Here is a 13,407-nt window from a genome sequence, read left to right on the forward strand (position 1 = left end):
GAGACTGGGCAGTATACATGGAAATACTTATCTTTTAATTTATTTATGTATATATTGTTGGGACATGAGTGTTTGTGAGATCTTGGAGAAACAATTTATGGCTTGATTTTGAGTCACTGGAGTTTCTGGAGTCACTTATTGCTGATGGCATTAAGACCTTTCTTACAGCAGGAGGAAGGTTATGCAAGCTGACAACCTGTGCACTCCTCAGTAGGATGATGGGCACGTTTATGGTGCAAGGACCCCAGACAGTGCAGTACGGGTGATACTGACTCCTGCCAAGCAGCCACATTGTGCTGCCAGCAAACCTGATGATTGAACACATGTTTGGTGTTTGTAACACAGGTGCAGGCTTAGTTTTATGGTAGCATGAAATAATAACAGACAGTCCCACTTCACTTGGAGGTATCAGGTGTCTGCCTGGAGCTCACCTCAGTTGAAGAAAACAGGGAGAGCCTGAGTCCTGCAGAGCAAGAGAGTACACTGCAGGTGAACACTCCATGCTAGGTTCTCCTGTGCAAGCGGTGAGAGCACACTTCCAGTAGCTTTGAATAATTTTACACTTGGCTCTAAAGTTTCACATAACCCCAGGGGACATACACAGCTGTCCTGTATTTCACTGAGACTTCCCTTCAAGGACTGCTGCTTGCTAGAGAACACACAGCCCTTCAATCATACTAGGGTGTGTTTCTGAGCTGCTTGTTCATCCATTTTAATTTCACATCAATTCAGCAACTGATTGAATACAGCATACTTATTCCCTTCCAAATAAATCTCAGAAATGAAGCCGACATCCTGCCCATATCATAAACATTTCAGTACTGCTCAATTAGCAGTTCCCACTAGTGCCTCTGCTAATGAAGAGAGTGCTACAGAATGGCACCTGTAGCTGGTTAGATGAGATCAGTCCAGTTAGATTTGACAGTCATGGTGTTAGACACAGACAGTGGTTCACTTGCAGACCGTAACGTGTTGATTCAAAGAGCAGACGGGAGGTATTCACTGCTTCAATCTTATTTGCCAATCCATGGAGCAGGATATATGTGTGTATTTCCAGGAGGGAACAGTAAACTGTCAGTAGATTTATATCCAAGCATCTTCCATCTTCTTTTTGATTGTTCCTAAATGCCCTCAGGTAGCTCTTGAGCATGAAAACTGTACCCATCATACGCACGCTTCCCTCCAGAAATCTCTGTATTGTGCAATAAGAGAATATTTTTCTACTCTGTATCCCCTTTTATCTCTGCTTTATAAAAAGGTTCCTGAAGGCACTGTTGTAATTTTTGTTAAATGCTGTATAAATGAGAGGATTAAAGAAAGAATTGGAATAGCCAAGCCAAAGAAAGATGCTTTTCCAGATGGCTGGGATGTTGCAGGAACAGAGGGGACCTATTAATTCTGTGATGAAGAAAGGGATCCAGCACAGCACAAAATCTCCAATTAAGATGCCAGCCATCAGAGCTGCCTTTTTCTCTTTCTGTTCTCTCCATGTTTCTCCATCTGTCTGGAAAGTGATTGCTGCATGACGAGCTGTAAACACCATCTGTGGTTCATGTGAAGCTTCCTTCAGCTCAAAACAAAAGCAAACACAGATTCTTACCGAGACAATTTGTTTGAGTGAAGTATTACTTTTAAATGACAGCATGACATCTGTGCACCTACCACTAAAGGCCCAACTCCCTTCCTTCCATGCTCAAAGAAAGAAAATGCCCCAGAGTGCCAAAATTACCAGACTTCTCATTACATTGGAAAACCTTCTGAGTGTGACTGACAAAGCTAAATAAATAGAGTAACCATATGTGTTGTGGGCATTCTATTTCAGTTTACTTTACTGGATGCCTTGATAACTAGTGGGAAATCAGGGTGGTAAGGAAGGCTGACAAAGGTAACAAAGGCAAGTGCCTTCTGCCCATCTCTAACCTGGACTCTCTGATGCTGCTACATGACCTTTAGGATTTCTCAAGCCTAAATCATAAATTAATTTCATTTCATTGCAGACCCTTTGGTTCACTTCCCTATGGTATTAGGGAGGGACCTGCCACAAATGCCAGCTCTTGAAGCTATTTAGACTAACTGCCTGGATGCACAGCTCAGAATCCCACCTCTGGTGGGTGCAGTAGCTTAGCACTACCACTTGTTCTGCAGAAGGGACAGCATACCCCAACAAACTAGGCTAAATCTGCAGGATATTTTTGCCATCAGAACTTTTTAAATGAAAGAACAGGATTTCAGTTAAAGGGAAGTTTTAAGAAATGTATCCGATCTTTTGAAAATACCAATAGTCCATTACCCTCCTCAAGAAAAAATACCATAAATGCCTGAAATAAAACTGAATACTTTGGAAATATTTCAGTGGAAAGTAAACCCATCAAGAAGAGTCCCTGATGGAAAACAGAACTTGGGTGTCTTCTGCTCCTCCTTGACAGAGGCTATCTCATCACAGGCACTTCTACCTCAGGGAGAGGGACAGACTGCACCTGCTGCTGCCTGGTCAGTGCCAACACAGTATATGACAATGGAAGCATAAGGATGCACCTGCAATGATGCATCCTTAGGCACTGTGCCACCATTTTGAATTAGCTCCTAAAATACTCTGGTAGTAATCAACAAAAAGCTTTGCTGGAAAAGCAACATTTTCTGGTCCCTCTTTTCCAAGTTGTGTCACCTGTCCTTTATTTCATTCGGATCCAGTTGATATTCTGACAAAAACCATATTCTGTTGCCAGAAAAACATGGTTTCAGCCACCTTCAGTTCAAACTCTGGCTTGAGCAGAAGTTACACAAGCAAGGAGAAAACTTCAGCTAGTGCAGGCTGCTGACGGTACTTCTTGTCTTCTCTCTCACTGAGGGCAATTCATTCATCTGTGCAGTGAGTACAGCCCAGTGCTCCAGGTGGCAGTGAGGCTGTGCAAAACAGGTTCTGGGCATAAGTTATTATTCTGTGCTCAGAGTCTTACCAGAAAAAGATACTCCCTTGTGATTTTAATCTGAAGATTAAAGTACCTGCTAGTTTAAAGTTCTGCTACTTGCTTCAGTTATGAAGACAGTGCAATAAAATAAACAGTTTAAGGATACAACCTGAGGCTCTAAAATTTGCCTGAGTGATAATACACAGACACTGCAAGACTTTGTCATCAATCCAAAGACAGCTTGTTAAATCAGCTACATATTCCACATGTACGTGCCACCTTTGTGCAAGCTTTATAATAGATGGAGGGCTTCTACATGATAAAAGCACAGCAACTCAGAGAGAGGGAAGCACTGGCAAAGGCTGAACAATCACTCTTCAAGATGGATATCCCTGTCTTCACCCTCAGACATGAGATATGGCTGCAGAATATATGAGCAGCAGATTATGGGTGCAGGCAAATAATGGAGGAAAATGAAAATCACATCTGTCCTGACAATTAAAATGGGACACCCCTCATGTAGCAAGGATCACACCATTTGTCTCCAGAAAGACTTGCTCTGCACATCCTTAATCACACTCTGCAAAAGGGATGAATGTATAACATGAGGACAAATTTGTGACAAGCAACCCTGAAAGATTATGTCTTAGCCCTGAGGAACAGCTACACAAGTATGCCTCTTGGGAAGAGCCATACAAAGGACTTTGTCACTAGCACTGGGCATGGTTTGGCACTATATTTAACCTTCAGCTCTTCCTCAGAAGGTAGAGCTTGCAGTGTGCCATATCAAATTGGAGCCTTTTTGGTACGTAAGGTTTTAGAAGGCTTGTAACCAAACTGCAGAATTTACTAGTAGCAACTCTTTTATCACCTAATTACATATTACAGGAAAAAGTAATTTAATTTATTTTTATAGAAGATACGCCAGTCCTTAGGTGTTTTCCCTAATAGAACATGTATTTACAGCCTGGCCAAGCTGCTACTGAAATCAGAGGAGCTTTCGCAAACCACTGGTTGTTAGATCAGGCCTCTGAATATTAAACAGCAAGTGAAAATAGATCCTGATATTTTTTGTAAATTACAAGACAGTAGTCAGCTTCCCGTCTACAGATTTTCTACTTTCTCTGTTGTCATAGCTTTATTTTTTTTTTTTCCCCCAATTTTTTTCACTAGTTCTACCTGGGAATTCTGGATAATGTTGTAGTAACAGTAATAATAAAATGCAAATACCTGGTGCTTTAGGAAAAGTACTGGGATCTCCCATTGAACCTTCCATTAATTAAACTGTGTAAATATCCCTGGCAGACTGAAGATACTTTGCTTTAATTTTCCATAAGAAATGCTTTGAAAAGGACACAGAGCATGTTCTTGAAAAGGTAACTAGTGTCCCTACTCAGCAAGGTCCTTCAGCCTGTGCCTTGAACAATCATATAAACCGTGGAAGCTGCAAGAAAGCTCAGCTTTCCATGATCATCAGTATCTAATGCTCACCCCCTACGTTATTTCTAACTGGACAGCCGCACATGCTGTGAACAACCCTTGCTCAGTTGGCTCTCCATCAGGCTCACCCACCCTGACACCTGCCTCTCGGGCATTCCCAGCATGGGGTACTGTTCCAAGTGCCAGCCCTGGCGTGTGCCCTGCCACTTGGCAGACCTGTGATCCACTGGCCAGCTGCTCGTGGCTTGCACTACCACAAAAGGGATCAAACTTCACAGAGGGTTTCTAGTGGGGCCCTGTGCTCAGCACTCCTGTGTGCAATGCCCCTGTTAACGTGCCAGCTTTGCAGTTCTGTGTTCCTCCCTGCCTCTCAACTCAACTACTCAGCTACTACAGGACTGCAGCATCTCATCCCTGCTGTGGAGACAGATTCCTCAAGGAACAAGTTCACTAGATTTTTGAAGTTAAACACAGATTTAATCTGAAGTGCTGTTCATATCAGAAAATATACATCGATATGCATAAGTTTAGAAGGGCTATAAAGCTGGCATCTGGAGAGTAAGTCTTATGAGGAACACTGGGGTTGTTCAGTCTGGAGAAGAGAAGGTTCGGAGAGACCTTATTGCTCTCTACAGCTCTCTGGATGGAGGATGGAGAGAGGAGGTGCTGGTCTCTTTTCTCAAGTAATAAGCGATAGGACAAGAGGTAATGGTCTTAGGCTGCGCCAGGGGAGGTCTAGACTGGATATTAGAAACAATTTCTTCACTGAGAGGATGATCAGGCATTGGAACAGGCTGCCTAGTGAAGTGATAGAACCACCATTCCTGGAAGTGTTCAAAAACCGTGTAAATGAGACCCTCTGTGACATGGTCTTGGCAGTCCTGCCAAGGTTGGACTTGATGATCTTAAAGGTCTTTCCCAACATAGTTGATTCTATGAATACAGACTGCAAAACTGGGCAAATCCAAACTTTCATTATAATTTCACTTTTTTTTTAATTTTCTTTATTGCCCAGTCTATGATTTCCTTCAGACTTGACTCATGTTCTTGGCCTGGCTGGTGCAAGATTATTCTTTTAACAACTATGAGCCCCCAGGACCACATTGTCAAGACTGTTTGTCATAAACCAGCACACAAAAAGTACACTGAAAGTAAATTAACCCACTGTAGGCAACCACTGTTGAGGTACACAGTGCTGGCACGGGACCCATGCTCAGGGATTCCCCCCCTCACGCGGGCATGCGGTAATCCACTGCAGTTTGGCATTGTCTGAACATGAGCACAAAAAGACTATGTAGCTGTTAGTCACAATATCTGACTGTTACTGCTGTGCCACATGGAATAAAGGACAAGCCCAGCCCTTTACCCCCATTTTGGGCCTACTGATGAGCACTAGTGAGCAGGCTGCAACAGGGGAAAAGGCAGTTGCAGACTGCAAATTAAAACAATCTGTTAAGATGCCCTAGTTTACAATGGGCACATAGAATCATAGAATAGTTAGGGTTGGAAAGGACCTTAAGATCATCTAGTTCCAACCCCCCTGCCATGGGCAGGGACACCCCACACTAAACCATGTCACCCAAGGCCTCATCCAACCTGGCCTTGAACACCGCCAAGGATGGAGCATTCACAACCTCCCTGGGCAACTCATTCCAGTGCCTCACCACCCTCACAGTAAAGAATTTCTTCCTTATATCCAATCTAAACTTCCTCTGTTTAAGTTTGAACCCGTTACCCCTTGTCCTGTCACTACAGTCCCTGATGAAGAGTCCATCCCCAGCATCCTTGTAGGCCCCCTTCAAATACTGGAAGGCTGCTATGAGGTGTCCACGCAGCCTTCTCTTCTCTAGGCTGAACAGCCCCAACTTTCTCAGCCTGTCTTCATACGGGAGGTGCTCCACTCTCTTGTAAGAGCATCTCTGCAGTGTTGCACACTGTTCTCACTCAGTCACTAGGAACACGCTATGCCTTGCGCACAGATTTCCTTATATCCGCCCAGGTTGTATTCCTGGAGTGCTACAAGCTGGGAGCAGTGGGGAAAAAAGCTGGTATGAAAAGACTGCTATTCTGAGGCCAGAATTAGGTTCTGAATTCACTACATCAGTTATTTCACAGAACCACAGAATGGCTGAAGCTGGAAAGGACCACCAGAGGTCATCTAGTCCAACCTCCCTGCTCAAGCCAGGTCATATTGCTCAGGATCGCATCCAGACAGCTCTTGTGTATCTCCAGGGAAGGAGACTCCACAACCTTTCTGGGCAACCTATTCCAACACTCAATCACCCTCACAGTTCAAGTGGAACCTCACATTTCATTTTATACTCGCTGCCTCTTGTCCTGTTGTCTGGCACCACCAGGAAGAGTCTGGCCTCATCCTCTTGACACCTTCCCTTAGGATACTTACACACATGGTAAGCGTGTTAAGTATCTGTACACCCTGAGCCTTCTCTTCTCTGGGCTGAACAGGCCCAGCTTCCTCAGCCTTTCCTCATATGAAAGATGTTCTAAGCCCTTAATCATTCTAGTAGCCCTTTGCAGGACTTGCTCCAGGGGCAACAGAGGTGCAGAGATGACCACTTTCCAGTCAGAGTGGAAACTCTTTAACTCATAAAGAGTTAAATGAAGGAAAAGAGCTCTCAAGTACAAATTCTCCTACAGCCAGAAAGGAATTTTGATTTGGTTTCAGAATTCATTCTTCTGTATGTTGATCACCAATTATTGCTCAATGCCACTTCTGCCGTTTGTCTCCTCCCAGTAAATTACTGCTACTGAATGGCTGTATGTTCCTAGAGCCGTCTGTTCCTAATTCCCGTGTTCCTAACAAAGTTATAAAAAATATGCCACCACAGAGTTCTGATGAAATCCCTTGATTTAAAGTGTTCCTTATAGCTTTAATAACTGTTGTTAATGATCCTTTACATCAGGTACCATGCATGTGTTTGTATTGTACCTCCAGAGTTTCCAATAACAGAACAACAGTGACGGTGATAAACATCAATCAAATCTGACTACAAGTTCAGAGTTTTGCTTATTACCATGTGATTCAGCAGAGATGGTTCCTGCCTCAGTGTAGCTTTGGCAAACTTCAAACAAGAACACAAGAAAATGAAATGCACAGCGAAGGATCAAAACATAGGAATGCCTACACTGTCTTGGACACTCCAGCAATATGACAAACAGTACATTTGATAGGGAAGAGAACACCTGCTTTCTGTCACAGGATTTTCTGTTGCTGTAAGCAGGAATAACTGCATTTTTCCAAGGAAACTGCTAGCCATTTTGCTTCCTGCCTCACTTTTCTCCTATTTGACATCAAGGAAGCCGGAGAGGGACTATTCATGAGACTGTAGTGACAGGACAAGGGGCAATGGGTTCAAACTTAATCAGGAGAGATTAGGTTAGATCTAAGGAAGAAATTCTTTACTGTGAGAGTGGTGAGGCTCTGGAACAGGCTGCCCAAGAAGCTGTGAATGCTCCATCTCTGGAAGTGCTCAGGGCCAGGTTGGACAGAACCTTGAGCAACCTGATCTAGTGGAAGGTGATCCTGCCTATGGCCCATGGAACTCGATGATCCTTAAGGTCCTTTTCAAACCAAACCATTCTATGATTCTATCTGCTCCCAGTTTTCTGGGCAGTTGCACTTTGTTTCCTGACCCATCTCCTCTACTTATACAGTCATAGGCAGAAATAAGAAAAGGAAGGCCTGCAACTCCTTCAGAGGAGAATCTGTTTTCTCTCCCATATGGTCCATATGAGTTGTAGAGGCCAGCAGGCCAAGGTGTAGAACAACACTACAATGTTGAAGCTCTGGTGCCTGATGCTACCTAAAATAAGAAGGATTCTCACAAAACTGGTAAAGGTTTGGCTCAGGCCTAATTACTCATACACTATATAAGGTACCTTGAGGGGAGAAAGAAAAAAACCAAGCAAACAATCAAAACCCACAGCCATCAACAGAACTTGATTTTTAACTCCTCACGTGACTTTGAAATTGCTACATGTAAATAATCCCGAAGTTCAGATTCTGCCATCCTTGGTTTTGCCAGGCAAAACCTGTTACAAGTGACTTCATTGATTTAAAAGGGCACTATCCAGCAAGATCTGCTGTTTTTCAAGTAGTCTCATTTATTTCAATTGGACTACTTATGGAGAGAATCCTTACCTGCTGTCAACAAGGCGTGACAGACTATAGCTCTCTATCAGTGATGGTATGTCACTAGTTTTTTTACGAGGCTCACTCATGTCAGTATTGACTGTAGAATTCACTTTTTAAAGAGTTTCATAATTACAAAAAACAGCCCTATTTAGGGTCTCAATTCTACCTTTTTTTATTTTTGTTTCAAGAGAAAGTAAGAAACAAGCTCTCATTCAAACTAGAAGCACCTCAGATGTTTCATGTCCATGTCTCTCACCTGATTTTAACACTTCAAAAAGTGTTTTGCAACAGCACAAGTAAAATTTTAACCAAAAATTACTCAAATAGTTATTTTGTAACTATCCTATTCTGCACCTCTGTAACAGTACAGAAACATAACTTACATACGTCAACTCTCAGCTCAGAGACAGCTGCCCTTCCTGTATGTGTGTGTGTGTTTGCATATATATATGTATATATATACATATATATACACACATGTATATACACAGTGGCAACCTGCAAAGCACTTTGGTGCCTAGCTCTGTTGGCTGGAAAGCACTGTACAAAACATTAAGGTACCATCATGATTGTTCCATTTGGTGCATCGGTTTCTTCAAGGCATTTCTACTGGCATATGACCTCATCTTCTCCTCTTTAAAGTAACTTCCTAGAACCAACCAGCTATACTGTTAGGTATACTTCATGCCATAAACTGCAGCTCTGGCACACAGTTCCAATCCAGCGCTACCTGACAGCTAATTCCCGAGTGCAACGCAGATGTCTCTCCCAGCAGGGATTACTGCTGTTCCTACTCACCTCCAGCCTGGGAAGCGCTGCCAGCCTTTGGCATCGGCTGCTGAAAGCCCCTCTGATGTTACTCAGATCAACCAGCGCAGGGCACCCAGAGAGAACAGTGACATAGAGGCAGAGTCCACATTGCACCCAGAGTAACAGTGACAGAAGAAAACTGTTCCAAGGGCAAGCATGACAGGTGAGCATTCTCAGAGAAGAAAGGCAGCAAAGAAAGCAGAGGTAGGAGAGTTATTAAGGGAGAAAGAAATGGAAAATTAGAGTGAGTTGATGAGCAAAACAAGTGGAACGGAATGTGCCCCAAAAGAGAGGACAGAGCTGACGCTGACAGCCTAATAAACCCTGCATGTGAAGCAAAGCTGCATCACCTCACCAGGTTTGCCACATACCCTGGCAATGTTATCTCTGTGTTCTAATGTAAAAAAAAACCCTGTTCCTATAAGCTTAAATGAGATGAGGATAAAACTTGGTAAGTCTCTGTCTTTTAAGGAAAGAAAACTGCAAAGAGGCAGGAATGCCAGCTCCCTTGATCCATGGGTTCACTTAACGCACATGTGTGCAGCTGGGCATCAGCTTTTCCTTTAGGTGAGGAGTAAAGGTTTGCATCTGAATCACAATGGTCTTTTTATTTAAGCCAGCAAATGAAGCTGCTGGGACAATGGGGAAGGTTGCCACTAAACACTGATTGCAGATTCAAGAATCACTGTTATAAAAGAAGTTAGTATGTCTATCACTGCCAGTGCAAGAAAGATGAACTACTGTCTTGAGCATTTGCTGGTGTTGGAATAACAGCTACAATGTCAATCCCTCCAAAATGGGGATTCAGCTCACACTGACAGGAATATTTTTGTCAGTACAGTCTAAACTAGCTCCTAGACACTACATCAGCAAAAAGCACTCACCTGCCAGCCTAGCTGTGCCCACACAAGGGATTTGAAGACAGAACTACGACAATTAGGAGTCAGACTCTTGTTAAACTGACATACCAACAATGTGTCTCTGTATAGGCTAAAACTTCCGCAGCAATGCCTCAGCTCATTTAGCTTCTCAGAATCTTAGATTCCAAGCAACTAATCCTGTATGTGTATATGCAAAACATCAAACATGCAAAAAACCACTACAAATATTCAGCTAGCTCTTGTGCTTGGGAAGATTATACATTAACTCCAAGCAATACATTAGTCATACTTAAAATAACTTGGAAATTTGGTGCAAACCAGGGGATGAAGGCCATAGGGAAAAGAATAAAAAAGAATGCCACTAGAGGAGACATCCTCATCTTTTCTGACACATTTTGTGCTTTTACATGGAAGACAGCTTCATAAATGAGTTTATATTAAAAACATTCTCAAGATATTACAATCCAAATCTGCAAGTCTGACCACATATAATTGCCAGTGCTGTCACCTCTAGAATCAGGGGACACAACCCACAGACTTTTTATCTGTGATCATAATAACATGATTCTTCCCGTAAGGCCAAAACAAAGTTAGGATTCAGCAGATGAGTGAGACTCTGCAGGATTAACCCCAACTGAATAGAAGGATTCCCTGTCTCTTTAGGTATCTCTAACATCCACACAGCTCATGTTTTGTCCAGGAACTGGACTTAGCAAGTACAACAAGCAATCACAAAAACATACTGTAAAGAAACATTTCCACAGGTAGGAGTAAGAGTAAGAGCACGTGATAGAAAGACCAGTTTACAGAGAGCACTACCAAGCACCTTGACAACATGACACGGGTCACAGCGTCATCACGCAGAGAGCTTGACTTAATGGGACACAAGCGGTCAACTCCAACCCCTTTCCTGTCCGCTAGCTGTATCCCCAAAATGAATGAAACCTCCCATGTGATGAGGGCTTTGTGGGATTACAGGCAATGTTTGGGGTAAGGAGGAGGGCATGGTTTTTAAGACAGCTGGTAATTTAAAACAGAAACAATTGCTCACTGCTTCAGCACTATGCAGGGAGCACTATGTCCCCAGTATTCAAGGTAATTTAGCCCAAGTACATAAATAAAATGTTGCTGGTTAAAATCTACTCAGACACTGATAGATACTACACAAATGTATACATATTTTTCTATAGCCACGCTGGTTGAAAAATGTGTATGCATTTACTCTGTACACAACCCAGGAACCTACCCCAAACACTGTAAAACGTAAAGAGGAAAACCCTCAAGGAATAGCAAATTCAGACTAAAGACATGACTTTTAAATGGCTCTCCAGACAGGTGAATGCACCTGTCACTTAAGAGAAAAATGAGAATAAAACTCTTCTCCAACAGTGCTGCTTTTTCACTAGCTAACAACTGCTCATGTCGAGTCTGTAACAGAGCTAAATTCACACGAGAGCCCCACGACATGTCTCAGTCATTGCGCTGAAAACACCAATGCAGGGGTGCCAGCTGGGAGCAGACGAGAAGCAGAAGCCCAGGTGCCTGAGTGAAGCACTGGGGACTCTCTTTCCTGTTCCCCATGCTTACCTGGGCAGCCTCGGGCAAGGGCACCACGGCGTTCTTCCTGCGGCCCCGCAAACGGAATTCGACTGCCTTGTTGATCTTCCAGTAGACAAAGAGCACCACGCAGAGGGGCAGGTAAAAAGCCCCGCCAGTGGAGACGATGGTGTAGAAGGGCTCCTGGCTGACCTGGCAGCGCTCCTGCTCAGGGCTGTACGTCTCCCCCCAGCCAAAAAGGGGGGCGAGTGAGATGGCAGCGGACAGCGCCCAGGTGAGCGCGATCATAACATTGGAGATGCGGCGGCGGGTGAGCAGTGTGTACTCCAGGTGGCGGGTGATAGACCAGCAGCGGTCCAGGGCGACGGCGGTCACGTCCCAGATGCTGGCCGTGCAGCACAGCACGTCGAAGCAGACCCACACGAGGCACAGTGCCCGTCCCAGCCGCCACCGCAGCCCAGCTGACAGCTCCTTCACCAAGCTCAGCAGCACATCCGACACTGCTGTGGAGGCCTCAAGATTATGGGGCACCCGGTGGAAAGTTTTCACTCGCAGGATGGTTGCCAGCACCAGCAGGTTCCAGAGAAAGGAGGCCACGGTCAGGAGCACCAGCAGGATCAGAATGAGGATGGTGAAGATGGAGAAGGGCTCCCGGCCCCTCCACGTGCTGCTGCTCACCAGCGCAGAGGCAGCCGAGGAGGCGTTGGTGTCCACAGCTGATGAGTTGGCACCCATGCTGGCCTGACACTGACCCTGTGGGGTGCAAGGGCTCAGAGTTTCCGCCGTGCCCGGGACCGGGTTCGGCCCCTCTTACACCTGCACACGAACACTCTTCCCCTACCCAGGCGGCCTGCCGCCCCAGCGCCGTCCCTAGCACAGCTGCCGGGGACCGGGAAGCTCACACTGCGCCTCCCCTCAGCAGGCTCCCGCCACGTGCCGCCTCCTCAACGCAGCCCGCGCCCCCCCTGCAGTGGCGCCGCCGGTCACCCGTTTCCGCCCGCGCCCGACGCTCCTCACGCCAATACCGGGCGGCGCCGGTGCCGGCGGGGAGGATCGCTGGGGCCGTGGCGAGGGTCACGCACGGGGAGGGCGGCACAGCCGCTCCCACCCCAACCCAGCGGCCGCCTCGGGAGCGGTGGCGGACCCCTTCTGCGGCGACCGGCGCGCTCGGCTGGGCTGGAGGCGCCGCCTCCGCCGGGTTGTCCCCACAGCCCCCGTGAGGTGACGGGACACCCCCTTCTCCTCAGGGCGGCTGTCCGCCCTGTTCCTCTCAACGGTCCCACCAGAGCGTCTCCTCGCCTCGAGCAAGCGTCGCCTTCGCTGCAAGGTTGGTGTCGGGTTTAGTGCAGAACGTGAGTTATTTCTAGGCTGCAGCATTTAAATGGGAATTTTTCCAGTTAAAAAATAAAATAAAATAAAAAAAAAATAAATAAAAAAACCATCACTGAAGTTCGCTTAAATTTTTAAGTGACCAGGAACATCTCTGTCCTTGCGGGTGTTCGGGGCAAGTTTATGGCACGGTTTCTTCGCTTCAGGCAGATGCCCAGCCTCTGGAAAACATCCGTTCTCCTGGACCTTTCCAGTAACTGCCTTCAAAATAAAAGTTTTTAAAAAATAATTTCAAACCTGTTACACAGTGTCTTTTGAAGTCCGT

The 13,407-nt window shown here is 45.3% G+C and overlaps 1 pseudogene across 1 annotated transcript; it reads right to left on the reverse strand.

Moving 5' to 3' along the window:
* Window positions 1–1,237: 1,237 nt before the first annotated feature.
* On the reverse strand, window positions 1,238–13,130 carry LOC308223234 (5-hydroxytryptamine receptor 5A pseudogene; annotated as a pseudogene). The gene is made up of 3 exons: window positions 12,836–13,130; window positions 11,784–12,562; window positions 1,238–1,570 (listed from the first exon to the last, which is right to left on the reverse strand). The product of its transcript is annotated as a 5-hydroxytryptamine receptor 5A pseudogene (transcript).
* Between the last annotated feature and the right edge of the window lie 277 nt (window positions 13,131–13,407).

This window comes from Psittacula echo (genome assembly GCF_963264785.1).
Source record: "Psittacula echo genome assembly, chromosome: 6".
Lineage (NCBI taxonomy): Eukaryota > Metazoa > Chordata > Aves > Psittaciformes > Psittacidae > Psittacula > Psittacula echo.